General features: G+C 53.7%; 1 long non-coding RNA gene across 1 annotated transcript; it reads right to left on the bottom strand.

The window, feature by feature from the left end:
• Positions 1–481: 481 nt before the first annotated feature.
• On the bottom strand, positions 482–1,246 carry LOC123327987. Its single transcript, XR_006542654.1, has 2 exons — positions 1,087–1,246; positions 482–875 (listed from the first exon to the last, which is right to left on the bottom strand). It is a non-coding gene; the product is annotated as an uncharacterized LOC123327987 (long non-coding RNA).
• Between the last annotated feature and the right edge of the window lie 11,041 nt (positions 1,247–12,287).

Below are 12,287 nucleotides of genomic sequence, written 5' to 3'. Positions count from 1 at the left end.
AGGCACTTTCTTTTCTGTCTCATCTTGAGATGGCAGCCTGAAATCACAGCCTCAAGCCCAATCAGACACACAGACTTTCCTTTGCTGGTCCTTGGGGCCAGCCTTCACATGTCACAGGCTCCAACCCCAAGGCCACACAGAGGAAGCAACAAGAACACTCGGAGCTCAGTGGTTAGTTAGTCCTCTTGGTCAGCTAGGACCCATGGGGTTTTTTTTCCTATGGCACTTTGGTGTTTCCACTAAAAATAACAAAGCAATTAAACACAAAAGGATTCCATCACAGGGCTTAATAAAACCCACTACATGTTCCTTTGCTCAAGGTTCAAAATATTTGTTAAATTCGTTTACAACACCAAAACCATTCAATAATCTCTTGACTCTTGGAATAACCCTTTCCTGTATGACCTACATATGGGAGGGACCAAGTGGGGTGCAAAGACCACTGTCACACAGTCCCTACCCTCCCGGTGCCCACAGTTCAGAGAGGAGAGAGGAAAACAGGAGCTCCTACAGCAGAGGCCAGTGGAACCAACAGGTGGGCAGGGAGGGAAAAGACAGGCTCTGCTGGAAATGAGGGGGGAAATGGAGGATAGTTTCCTGATGGAGCTTATATTTAAGCTGGATCTTGAAGAACCGATGCTATTAAGAAGAAAGGATATGCGAAGAGCTGAAAAGTACTCAAATGACAGACAATATCAATCTGTGAACCAGGTCCGATACAAGACCATGGGACTGGTGGAGGCTGGAGGGCCTATGGTTCTTCAAATGGCATTCAGAAAGGCGGCTAAAGTCCTCACGGTGGAGAGGAGGTCAAAGGAGCAAGCCACTTCAATTCCGCTTCAGCTGCGAGTCCCTGGCTTGGCTTGGAGACGGGCCTGCGTGTGAAGAAGCTGCTGTTTATGCTGTGAAATACACTTGTCTAGGGGGAGGTGGGGGGCGCGGACAGACGCTGGGCTCGTCCCAGACACCTGAAGACGACCACCACCAGGAGCAACGTTTGGTGCCTGTTCGCTGCCTCTAGCTTTCTGATCCTGGAATAAGGGGCAAAGAAGGAAGGAGTGACTTTAACAAATCCACTTCACTTACAAAGGCTCGGGCTCCTGATGCTATATAGGATATGGGATGGGGTTTCCAAAGACCACCACCACCCCGGGGGGAGTTGCCAGGATCTAAGGTTTTCTTCTAGGTCTTGGAAATTCCCGCTCCGTCCCCCGTGGCATCGCAGCTTCCAACCCTCAAGGTGCCGTCGCCGCCGCGCTGGGCGGGCGCCGCGGCCACGAGGGGGTTAAGGCGCCGCCAAGATGGCCGCCTTGTTTTGCACTTCTGAGGGGTCACGCGGGAGGCTGCCCTTTGCCTCCGGGGAGGCAGTCAAGGTCCCGCCGCCCTCCCCGGGCGGGCGCTCTGCCCTCAGCGGCCGGACGGCGCCTCCTCCCCTGCGCGGCCCGCACTTTCGGGGCCGCTGAACTTTCCAGGCCCCAAGCGAGCCAAACTCCCAACCTTCCAGGCAGCAGGCCTGGCCTTGGATGGGGCGAGGCAGGGAGGCCCCCACCCACCCTCGGCGATACCCGGGCCGGGGGTGCGCTCCAGCCGGGCCCCTTCGGCCTCTGAGAACGTCTGGAGGCCCTGTGAGCCGAGACCGCAGCCTAGGCCGCGATTCCTACTTCTTGTCTCTTGCCTGAAGCCGCCCCTGCAGTCTCCCGGAAGGCCTGCGAAGGCTGCTCCCGCCTGCAACCGGGCAGGGGCGCGATGCACGTGGTCGCACTGCCCTCCAGTGGCCGGTGTGCCGAACAGCACGGCGGGCCGGGGCAGGGGTCCCGGTGAGGACCCAGTGTCCCGTACACTCGGCCGGACGGCCCGCCTTAGAAAAGAGCTGCCCCCTGCTGCTTTTGAAGACGTGGCCTTGCTCATCCCCAGTGCCTTTTATAGGCGGCCCTTTGCCGCGGTGACCACTAATCCAACAGCAGGGCATTTGCTTCCGCCAGTGGTTCTTGACCTCTTGTGTGCCCCCTTCTGGGTGCCCAGTTGCTTCAAACCCAGATTGCTAGGTCCTACACCCAAGGTCAGGGAATCTGCATTTCCTTGCTAACAAGTTCCCAGGAGCCGCTCCTGGGGACACATTTATAGAACCACTGGCCCAGGGGCTCCTCCTGTCCTGAGGATCCTGTTATTCACTCATTGGGTGTGTAATACGCCCTGCTGGGCGCTGAAGACCAGAAGTGACCGTCACCAAGTTCCCACCTCACCAGGCCCCCTATAACAGAAAAGACAGATTCGTTTAAACAGATAATCTCATAAATAAATACGGTTCCATTTGAAAAAGTGTTCAAATTCCTCTGAAGGAAAAGAAAAAGCTGCTCAAAGAACTTGTATGCATGGAAAACTATTTCAGAGTTGGGATGAGGAGGCTGTTGTTCCCTCTCTGAGGAAGCTCTAAGTTGAGGCCGACAGGAGGAGGAAAAAGATGTCAGAGAGGTGGGAGAGGGCCTGAGGCAGCAGGTAGAGCAGGCGAGAAGCTGTAGACGGTGAAAGGAGATGCAGAGACTGGAAGGATGGAACTGGATGGTAGAAGGGGAGGGGATGTAGAGGGTCAGAGGCCCCAGGTCTATGCATCTGGTACCCAAAGACCCCACTTCAAAAGGGGCAACATGCAGAGAAAGCTGAACAATTAGCCACCCTCCTCAGGGCCCAGGAATCGTGTCCCACCAGAGGAAATCTCAGCCAAGTGCCATGGGCCCATGAACTTACTGCTCCCTGAACCAGATTGGTGCGGGCTTCTCCCCCAAACCTGAAGGAGAGCCACATTTGATGGATCCAGGTGAGCAGTGGTAGGAAGACGTACTGTACCATCTACCCATCTGCACACTGGGCGTTTCATCTCCTCCCTACTGTGGGTACAGGATACAGCCATTTTTCCAATGAGCATTTTTAATTATCTGTGTGTCTGCTCTGGAGTCACTACAGTGACACGTGAGGTGTGCCACAAGGGGCATGGCCTGCCCGCTGGACTGTCCTGTAGGGCAGGGAGATGGAGGACCCCATCCCTGATCCCAGTCTTAGTTCCTAGCTAGCTGCCTGAACCCACATCCCACCCACATATCCCTGGGGCAGCTCCTGGAGGGGAAGGTGGGCAGGGAAGAAGATGGCAAAGGGAGGCTGAGAACTCTACTGTGGGGATGTTGTGTGTGTGCACACACACTCGCTCATTCATGTCTGAGTCTTTGTGACTCCTTGGACTGTAACCCTCCAGGCTCCTTTGTCCATGGGATTCTCCAGGCAAGAATACTGGAGTGGGTTGCCATTTCCTTCTCCAGGGCATCTTCCCAACCCAGGGATCAAACCCACATATCTTGTGTCTCCTGCATTTGCAGGTGGATTCTTTACCACTGCACCATTTACTTGGTATCAATGCCAGTTTGATGGCAGGGGTGAGGTGACCTCCAGCCACTCCACTGCCTCTATTCCTCAAGCTTAATCTCTAAGTATCTTCTCATTAGAGAAGTGACCTTGCACAGTCACTGCCCTCTCCAGTTTTCTCATCGGAAAAATGGGGGTGGAGATGAGTTGTATTAGATGATCTCCAAGGTGTTTTGATCCAGGCCTAGCCCATCAGCCCATGGCTGGAGGGATGGATGAAGAGAAGGTTTCTGCTCAGTGACCCTGCAACTATGCAAAGTCAGGCCTTGGTGCTAATCACCTCCAGGTTGCGGGGAGGGAGAGAAGAGCATCTGGAAATCTGTTGCAGCTTCAGAGTCAAACCAGTCCAGTTCAAATACTGGCTCGGCTCCTGACTCACTGTGTGATCTCCAGCAAGTGGCTCAACCTCTCTGAGCCTCAGCTTCCTCACTTGAGAAATGAGGATAACATAGGACCTTACCTCATCAGGTTTTTCTGCAGATGCACAGTGATAGCTAACCGCTTATCAAGCACTTACTCCATGTGAGATGGCACACTAAGGGCTTCTCAGGAATGACATGAGGTCACGCACGTAGTCCTGGATCGCTGCCGGCGAGGAGTGACGTTTGATAATGAGAGCCCCAGTTGTTATCATTTCACAATCGCCCCCTGGTGCTTTGCACAGGCGGGTGCGTTCAGTAGACCGGAGGGGCTTAGCAAGCCCCCGGCACACAGGAAGCACTCAATAAAAGATGGCCTTTATTATTAAGACAGAAGGGACCCTTGTGAAGAGTTGCTGCAGCAAGGAGAAGTGGGGGAGGGTGGGCTGAGAGCAGGGCGCACCCGCTTCTCCCCAGGCAGGCCAGGCCCCGGGCTGCCTGGTTAGCCATTGCCCGGGCTGCGATGTCAGCTCTTACTCACCCTTCCCAGAGAGCTGCTAATTAGCCTCCTCGCAGCCAGGAGCTCCCCAGATGAAAGGTGCCTAATACACATGCAAGGCGTGACCCCCATATTTATAACCAAGGTTCCCTTGGGTGAGGAAGGCCCGGAGGCGGGGAGGCAGGCCAGATCAGGGCCTCACCTTCTTTATGACAGAGGTTCTCAGGGAAGGGAGCTGTGCTGGGGTGGTTGCGAGCCTGAGAAAAAGGCTTCAGGGCAGTGGGTGTGGGACACCCAGGTCCTGGGAGTAGGAGGAGCTGGGTGGTTGAGGGGGAGGAACGCTCCAGGCCTCAGGCTGCATCTCGGACCAGGAGCTCAAGGTGGGGATGGTGGTAGCCCTGACCTCACAGCACTTAGGACAGTAGGCCTGCCACCCTCTGGCCTTTGCTCCTTCCATAGACATTGATTAAGCACCTACTCTGTGCACCTACTTCATGGCAAATAGATGGGGAAACAGTGGAAACAGTGTCAGACTTTATTTTTCTGGGCTCCAAAATCACTACAGATGGTGATTGCAGCCATGAAATTAAAAGACGCATACTCCTTGGAAGGAAAGTTATGACCAACCTAGACAGCATATTAAAAAGCAGAGACATTACTTTGTCAACAAAGATCCATCTAGTCAAGGTTATGGTTTTTCCAGTGGTCATGTGTGGATGTGAGAGTTGGACTATAAAGAAAGCTGAGTGCCGAAGAATTAATGCTTTTGAACTGTGGTGTTGGAGAAGACTCTTGAGAGTCCCTTGGACTGCAAGGAGATCCAACCAGTCCATCCTAAAGGAGATCAGTCCTGGGTGTTCATTGCAGGGACTGATGCTGAAGCTGAAACTCCAATATTTTGGCCACCTCATTCGAAGAGCTGACTCATTGGAAAAGACCCTGATGCTGAGAGGGATTGGGGGCAAGAGGAGAAGGGGACGACAGAGGATGAGATGGCTGGATGGCATCACCGACTCGATGGACATGGGTTTGGGTGGACTCCGGGAGTTGGTGATGTACAGGGAGGCCTGGTGTGCTGTGGTCCATGGGGCCCCAGAGAGTCGGACACAACTGAGCAACTGAACTGAACTCTGTCAGGCACTGGGTGTGCTGGGAATACCAACGTGGACACGCCAGATCAAGCAGACCTCCCCACCGTGGACTCACATTCTGTGTGGAAGACAAACAAGAAACACAAGCACCGAGTGATCCCTGATACTCTCCCTGACAGTGGCCTGCACTGTGAACAAGACAGGACTGAGGTACAGGGATACGACAGAGGTGATGCGTCAAACGCAGCAGTCACACGTGCTTGCTAAGGCAGGTCTGGGCAGATTAAGAAACGGACCGAGGGTGAAGGACCATCCCATAGCTGCCCAGCAAATCCAAGGCTGGAGCCTGGGTCCGCAGCGCGGGAACCTTGACCACAGCTGGTGAAGCGGCTGCAGAAGTCCCCTCTAGCTCTGGTTAAAGGGCACGCTCGCTGCCTGGCCTCATCTGTGCACTCCCGGCCCTGTGCATGGCCACAGTCTGGAGTCGGGGGGCAGGGGGGCAGCGAGGGTTACGGCTGCTAGGCCGCACCTCGGTCCCACATCTCTCTCCATTATCCCAACTGCCCGGCGAGGTCAGTAACAACCCCATAATGTTCATTCAGGTGAGAGTCACATACTGGAAAACGAACCCTCTTAGAGTGACCAGTTCAGTGGCATCTAGCACACGCCCAGTGTGCAGCCCCCATCTCTACAGAGCTGCAGCTCATTCTCTCCAGCCCAGAAGAGAACTTGTGTGCATTAAGCAGTTGCTCTCCATCCCCTTTCCCCGCAGCCCCTGGAAACCACCAGTCTATTTTCCATCTCTGGATTTGCCTGTTCGGGATGCACCCTGTACCCAGATCTTTAGGCCTGGCTTTGGTCACGGGACCTGTGTTCAAGGTTCACCCACACTATAGTATTCTGTTTTTTGGCTGAATACTGTTCCATTGTATGTAAGCATCTCTGTAAGCAGTTTACAGACAAGGAAGCACTCAAACCAGCAACATCCAAAGGTCACAGCCGGTCCACACAAGATTGGATCCCAGCCTGAGTCCACACAGGCCGTTTCCACGTGCGGGCCTGCTCCCCGGAGCGTGGGCCCGAGTCCCAGGATGGGAGAGGGCTGCCTCTGGGAGTGGACTCCGGCACCCCCAGGTGAGGCCCCGCCTCTTCTCAGCACAGGTTCTCAGTGTGGGCAAGGTGGCCTCCCAGTCACCCTGCTCCAGGTCAGCCCAGAGCGTGGCTGAAGAGGCTGCCTCCTTGAGTGGAATTCCAGGTCCCTGCCAACCTCAGGGCACTCCTGGGCCCCAAATCCTCCCTCTCAGCTGGGTCACGAGGCTGGCAGGCACCTCAATCCAGGGGCAGCCTGGTGGGCTGGCCAGGTCAGGAGCACTGGACCCCAGCTGGCTGATGGCCCTGGGCAGAGCTCCCCCCCCAACCCAGCAAGTAGATACCTTGACCCACAAGCATTTATTAAGCACCCATTCTTTGCTAGGTGGCACGCGACTCCTGCCTTTACAGTGGCTCCCTCGCTGAGGGAGGCACCAACCCTTGCACAGAAAGTGGGTTCTGGGACCCAGTAACAGAACGGAGTTGGGGAGTCCCTGAACTCGGTCAAGAAGGCTGCACATGTGCCAGACCTGCCAGCCTCCCTCTACAGGGCAGGTGGAGGGCACAAGGCAGGCTACACATAGACCACTGGGATACCCTCGCAGGATGCCCACCTGGGCTCCTCGATGCCCCAGCAGGATGAGATATTCACTGTCCATGTACCCTGACCTGACCGCTTGCCTGCCTAGCATCCATTCATTCATTCATCCCGTTGTGTTGACCAGTGCCCATCTAGGGTGTGTGTGTGTGTTAAGTCACTTCACTTGAGTCTGACTCTTTGCGACTCTATAGACTGTAGCCCCCCCAGGGTCCTCTCTTCATGGGATTCTCCAGGCAAGAAAACTGGAGTGGGTTGCCATGCCCTCCTCCAGGGCATCTTACCAGCCCAGAGATCGAACCTGGGTCTCTTACATCTCCTGCATTGGCAGATGAGTTCTTTAACAGTAGCACCACCTGGGAAGAGGATACAATGTTTTTTTAAAATGTCAAATAGTCCTTGTCCTTTGGGAGTTTGAAACTGAGTGGACTCTGCAAACTAACAGTGACCATGTGGCCTGGTGCAAGGAGCCCAGAGCCAGGGCCCCCACTCCATGGGCAGCCACTGCTCGAGCGTGAGTGTGAGCGGCTCCCATGTGTCCCGCAGCTGAGCCCGTTTCTAGACAACAAGCTCCTCACCCCAGACATGTACACTCCCCCCATCCATACACACGATAGGTTCACTCGGCAAATCAGGCTGAAAACATGGGCCTGGGGCGCTTTGGGTTCCTTAACCGCTACCCCTACCTGCACTCCCATCCAGGATCCAGAATTTTGCCAGCCAGGAAATGTCCCCTGAAAGTTCCCCTGAGGATTCACAGAGGGGAGAGAAGGACCCCCCAGAGCCCCCAAAGGGCACCATTGCATGGCTCCTGAAGGCTGTCCTGGGGGGTGCTGGGCTGAGCTGAATGACTCGGGAACTCCCCCAGGCTGGTACACGGCCAATGCCCACAGTGGCCTCCCCTCGGTGCCAGGCACATGCTCAGCACGGCACATGCATTTCTTAAACCACTAAGATTTTTATCAGCGACCAGCCCAAGGTGCCAGGACCAGTGGAGAGTTTGCAGTGTGGTCTGATCCACCCCGAAGTCCACACCCACAGTTGTACACATTATCCCCGAGACAAGGCTGGTATCCAACGCTCCCCCATATACCGGGCAGCCTCCTGACTGTCTGCAGGAGAGGGAAGTGACCCCCTTTCACCTCAAGTCCCACCCCAACCTGCTCCTGCCAGCTCCCCTCGCCCACCCCAACTGACTCTTCCTGCGGTCAGGAAGCACCTTCTGCTCCCAAGGAGCCCCCAGAGGGCCTATGGAAGGAAGAGAATGAGGTAGGGATGGACAGGTCCATGTATAGGCCTCGGAGGGGAGGGGAAATGACCCTTGGAGGGGTCAGATGCTCTAAGCCGCCCCTCTCCACAGCTGTCATGCAGACCTTGCAGCAAAAGGGGAGGGAGCAAGCTGGTTCTTCCAGGTGTCTTGGCTGACCTGATGCAACCCCAGAGTGCCCTGCAGGCCAGAAGGCAGAGGAAGGGGTGTGTGGGAAGGTGGTGATTATCGACCCCCATTTGAGGGCTGGGTGTGAGGGCCACCTGCCCAGGGAGGACAGCCTGGCCAAGAGGCAGGGATGAGCCCCTGCCTGTCCCGGGTATAGCCTGAGGCACAGGGCAGCCATGGGAAACAGGCCAAGTGGAATCCCCACAGCCTGGACATGGCCACTGAGAGGCCCAGTGACCACAGCCGCATTCCCTGGGCTCTGGTTAAAGCACCTTAGTTAATCCCGAATCCAATCTTTATGCCCACTGTGGGAGGAAGAGGGTCCCCATTTTGCAGATGAGGAGACTGAGGCTCAGAGAGTTGAGAAATGTTCCCATTGCCATGCGGCCTGGAAACAGTACAGTCAGGATTCACATCTGGTCTTTCTGACCCCAAAAGCTTTGCCCTCGGTCACTTAGAGCTTCCCTAATGGCTGAGTTCAGTGCCAAGACCGGCAACTGAGCTGTTCAGACACCCTCTGAATGAGAGGGTGAGAGGACAAGGGAGTGGACAAGTGGGCAGTGGGCAGTATGAGTGAGGGCAGAAGTATCTCCACTTCCACAGCCACCGAGCCATTGAGCAAGTGGACAGGTAGGCAGGTAGACTAGGACCCAAATGGTAGGACAGCTAAAGGGCTCAGAAGGGAAAAGCAACCACTGCTCCATCGAATGGCCTCTGGAGGACAGGAAGGAACGAGGTTTCTGGGAAGCTGGGTGGCCCATCTAGTGCTGGCTGATCGTGAAGAATACCCTGTAGATCTCCCTCCTGAGACAGCAAATCTCCAAAACAAGGGGCCCTGCCCGCCAGGTACACACGCTCCATGACCAAGTACCGGGCCGGCCTGGTCAGTCATCGACCGGCCATTGCTTGATTGCGTAAGAGGACCCCAGGCCAGGCGTTGCCCTGCCAACCTCTGCTGGGAGGAAAAGAGGAACAAGAGATCCATTGGTCCTTCCCGAGGTGGAGGTGGGGGTGGTGGCCGAGAGGGCCTTGCTGCTGCCTCCTGCAGGGAGGTAGGCCTGGCCAGGACAGCAGCTCTGCCCTGCAGCTGCTGGGCCCTGGGGTCAGTGCCCAGGCCTGTTTGCCAAAGGGATTGGGTACAAGCTGGCATGGAAGTAGCTCACCAAGGGGTCATTGCCAAGGGCTGGGGGAGTAGGGGATGGGGGGAGATCTGAGGTCCAAGGAGGTAACAGGGCTATGAAGGGTGGGGTCAGGGTGCACAGAAAACCGTTCAACAGCTTGGTTCCCTCCCCTGTGCCCACCGGCCTGTGTGAACCCCCTGAGCCAAGGAAATCTTTAAGGGGACAAAAACCAGTACTGCCCTCCTTGGCCTTTCCATGCGGGGTTCCTTGGTCTTCTTAGCCCCTTATCCCCAAATGAGGACCTTCTGAAACTATACTCCATTGGAAAATGCCACAGAGGTCTGTTTGGACCCTGAGCTGGGCACAGTGAGAGGCTGGGTTGGGGGGCAGGGAACGGCCCAGCCTCAACACAAGCCCTGAAGAGGAGGCGTGTGCCCCCTGGTGGCTCTGTGTGGAACAGACGTGTGGAACCACACTCCCCAGACAGGACTTCTAGGAGAGCAGCCTCCACGCAGCCTCCTACAGGCTCTCAGTTCAGGAACATCTAAATAATCCAGAAATTCCTAAGCGGGAGTGGGGGGTGGGTCATACAATTTACACAAAAGGTCATTGTGAGGATTGCACAATATGCGCAGTCCTCTCAGCGTGACTTCTGCAAATAATAATAATGACACAGTGACTCGGGAGGTAGGTGTTTATTGTTTCCAGTTTTCATGAAATGGGGGCTTGCTCAGATGCACTCAAAGAGTAACTGGCAGAACCCAGATTTGAACCTAGGTGGGATGCCAAGCTTGTACCGTGTTTTAGGCACTATAACCACTCAGATCTTAACAAGAGACTGTTTCCAGCCAATGGGTAGCTTTTTCTCTCCTGTCTCCTGCTTCCAAGAGGCTGCACTAATGGGGAGAAGACAGAGAAATGAACCTTCCTCTTCGCATGTTCAAAGGGTCAGTGTTAAATCTTTGCGTGTCCTGCACTTTACAAAGGACTTTCCCCTGGGTTACCTCACTTGCACTTCACACCAGCCCTGTGAGGGAGGGGGCTGTGGCCCTCAACAACATGCAACCCTAAAGTCAGTGGTTCACATAACTTCCAGCCCTGCACCCACATAAGCCCCACCTGGGGCCAAATCCAATACCCAATATTCCTGTAAAAATCCACTCACAGAAAATATTTGCAAAACATATGTGATGAGGGACCAGTATTCAGGATATAGAAAGAACTCATATAACTCAGTAGAAAAAGGACAACCCCACCTAAAGACAGAAGATTTGAACAAACACTTCTCAAAAGAAGACATGTGAATGGCCAATAAGCACATAAAAGAAGATAATCAACATCATTAGTCATCATTAGGAAGTATAAAATAACACATTATACACCCACCACCATGGTGGAAATTGAAAAGCCTGACAAAGCCACATGCTAATGAGACTGTTAACGGGAACACTCATACACTGTTGGTAAATGTATAAAGTTGTACAACCACTCTGGAAAAAAGTCTAGTGATTTCTTATAAAAACGAAACCTATACCTCTTCCATGACCCAGCAATTACACTTCTTAGGTATTTACCCAAGAGAAATGAGGATATATGTTCACAAAAAAGACTCATAGGGGAATGTTCCTAGTAGCCTTATTCGTAATAACCAAAAACCCAGAAACAGGCCAGCAGATGTACAGACCGTGGCATACCTACATGAGAGCACACTCCTCAGCAACAAACAGGGACGAATTTCTGAAACGCACGACACAAAATCAAAATCATTATGTGAGTGACAAAAGTATTACACAAGATAACCTATTGTCTGATCCTATTTATATGGAGTTCTAAAACTGGCAGAGTAATCAATGGTGGGAAAATAATCACAAAGGCAGTTGCCTCTAGGGGCTAGGGTAGGGATTGCCTGGGGAGAGAACTTTCTAGTTGCCAGTAATGCTTTATATCTTGATTGGAGTCTCGTTTCATTATTAGATGCATTGATTGAAAATTCAAAGAGACAGTTGTTATGAACATTTCATGGTGTATAATTTTTTTTTTTTTTTTTTTTTTGCTTTCCTGGTGGCTCAGCAGTACGGAATCTGCCTACAAATACAGGAGATACGGGTTCGACCCCTGGGTCGGGAAGATCCTCTGGAGGAGGGCTTGGCAAGCCACTCCAGTATTGCTGCTGGAGAATCTCATGGACGGAGAAGCCTGGCAGGCTACAGTCCATGGGATCGCAAAGAGTCGGACATGACTTACTGACTAAACAACAATGACAACAACAAACCTTCTTTTACCCCAAAGGAAAAAAAATTATAAACAAATACTGAATTCTAGTTAACAGCTTGCACATGGAAACACTGAGGAAGACGTGTGCCCAGCCCATCTCGCCAGCCCTCCTTCCACTTGCCCCACCAACCACTGCTGACAGCTGGGCTTCTCCAGCACCAGCAAGCAAGCAGATCGCCAGGACAGCCTCATAAGAAGCTCCTTCTGAGTGAGTGCACCTGGGCTGGGGCCCAAGCGTCTGCATCTCTAACAAGCTCCAGGTGATGCTGCTGCCAGTCCTCGGACCACACTTTGAGTAGCAAAGACTTTGAATGTTACCTTCTGACAAAGATAATTCCTATATCGGGATCCACCAAATGAAGGTCACCCCAGTGGCCTGGCCCACGTCCCAAATCTAAACAAACCTC

Source organism: Bubalus bubalis, chromosome 11, assembly GCF_019923935.1.
Source record: "Bubalus bubalis isolate 160015118507 breed Murrah chromosome 11, NDDB_SH_1, whole genome shotgun sequence".
Lineage (NCBI taxonomy): Eukaryota > Metazoa > Chordata > Mammalia > Artiodactyla > Bovidae > Bubalus > Bubalus bubalis.
This window is presented reverse-complemented; position numbering and strand designations above follow the sequence as displayed.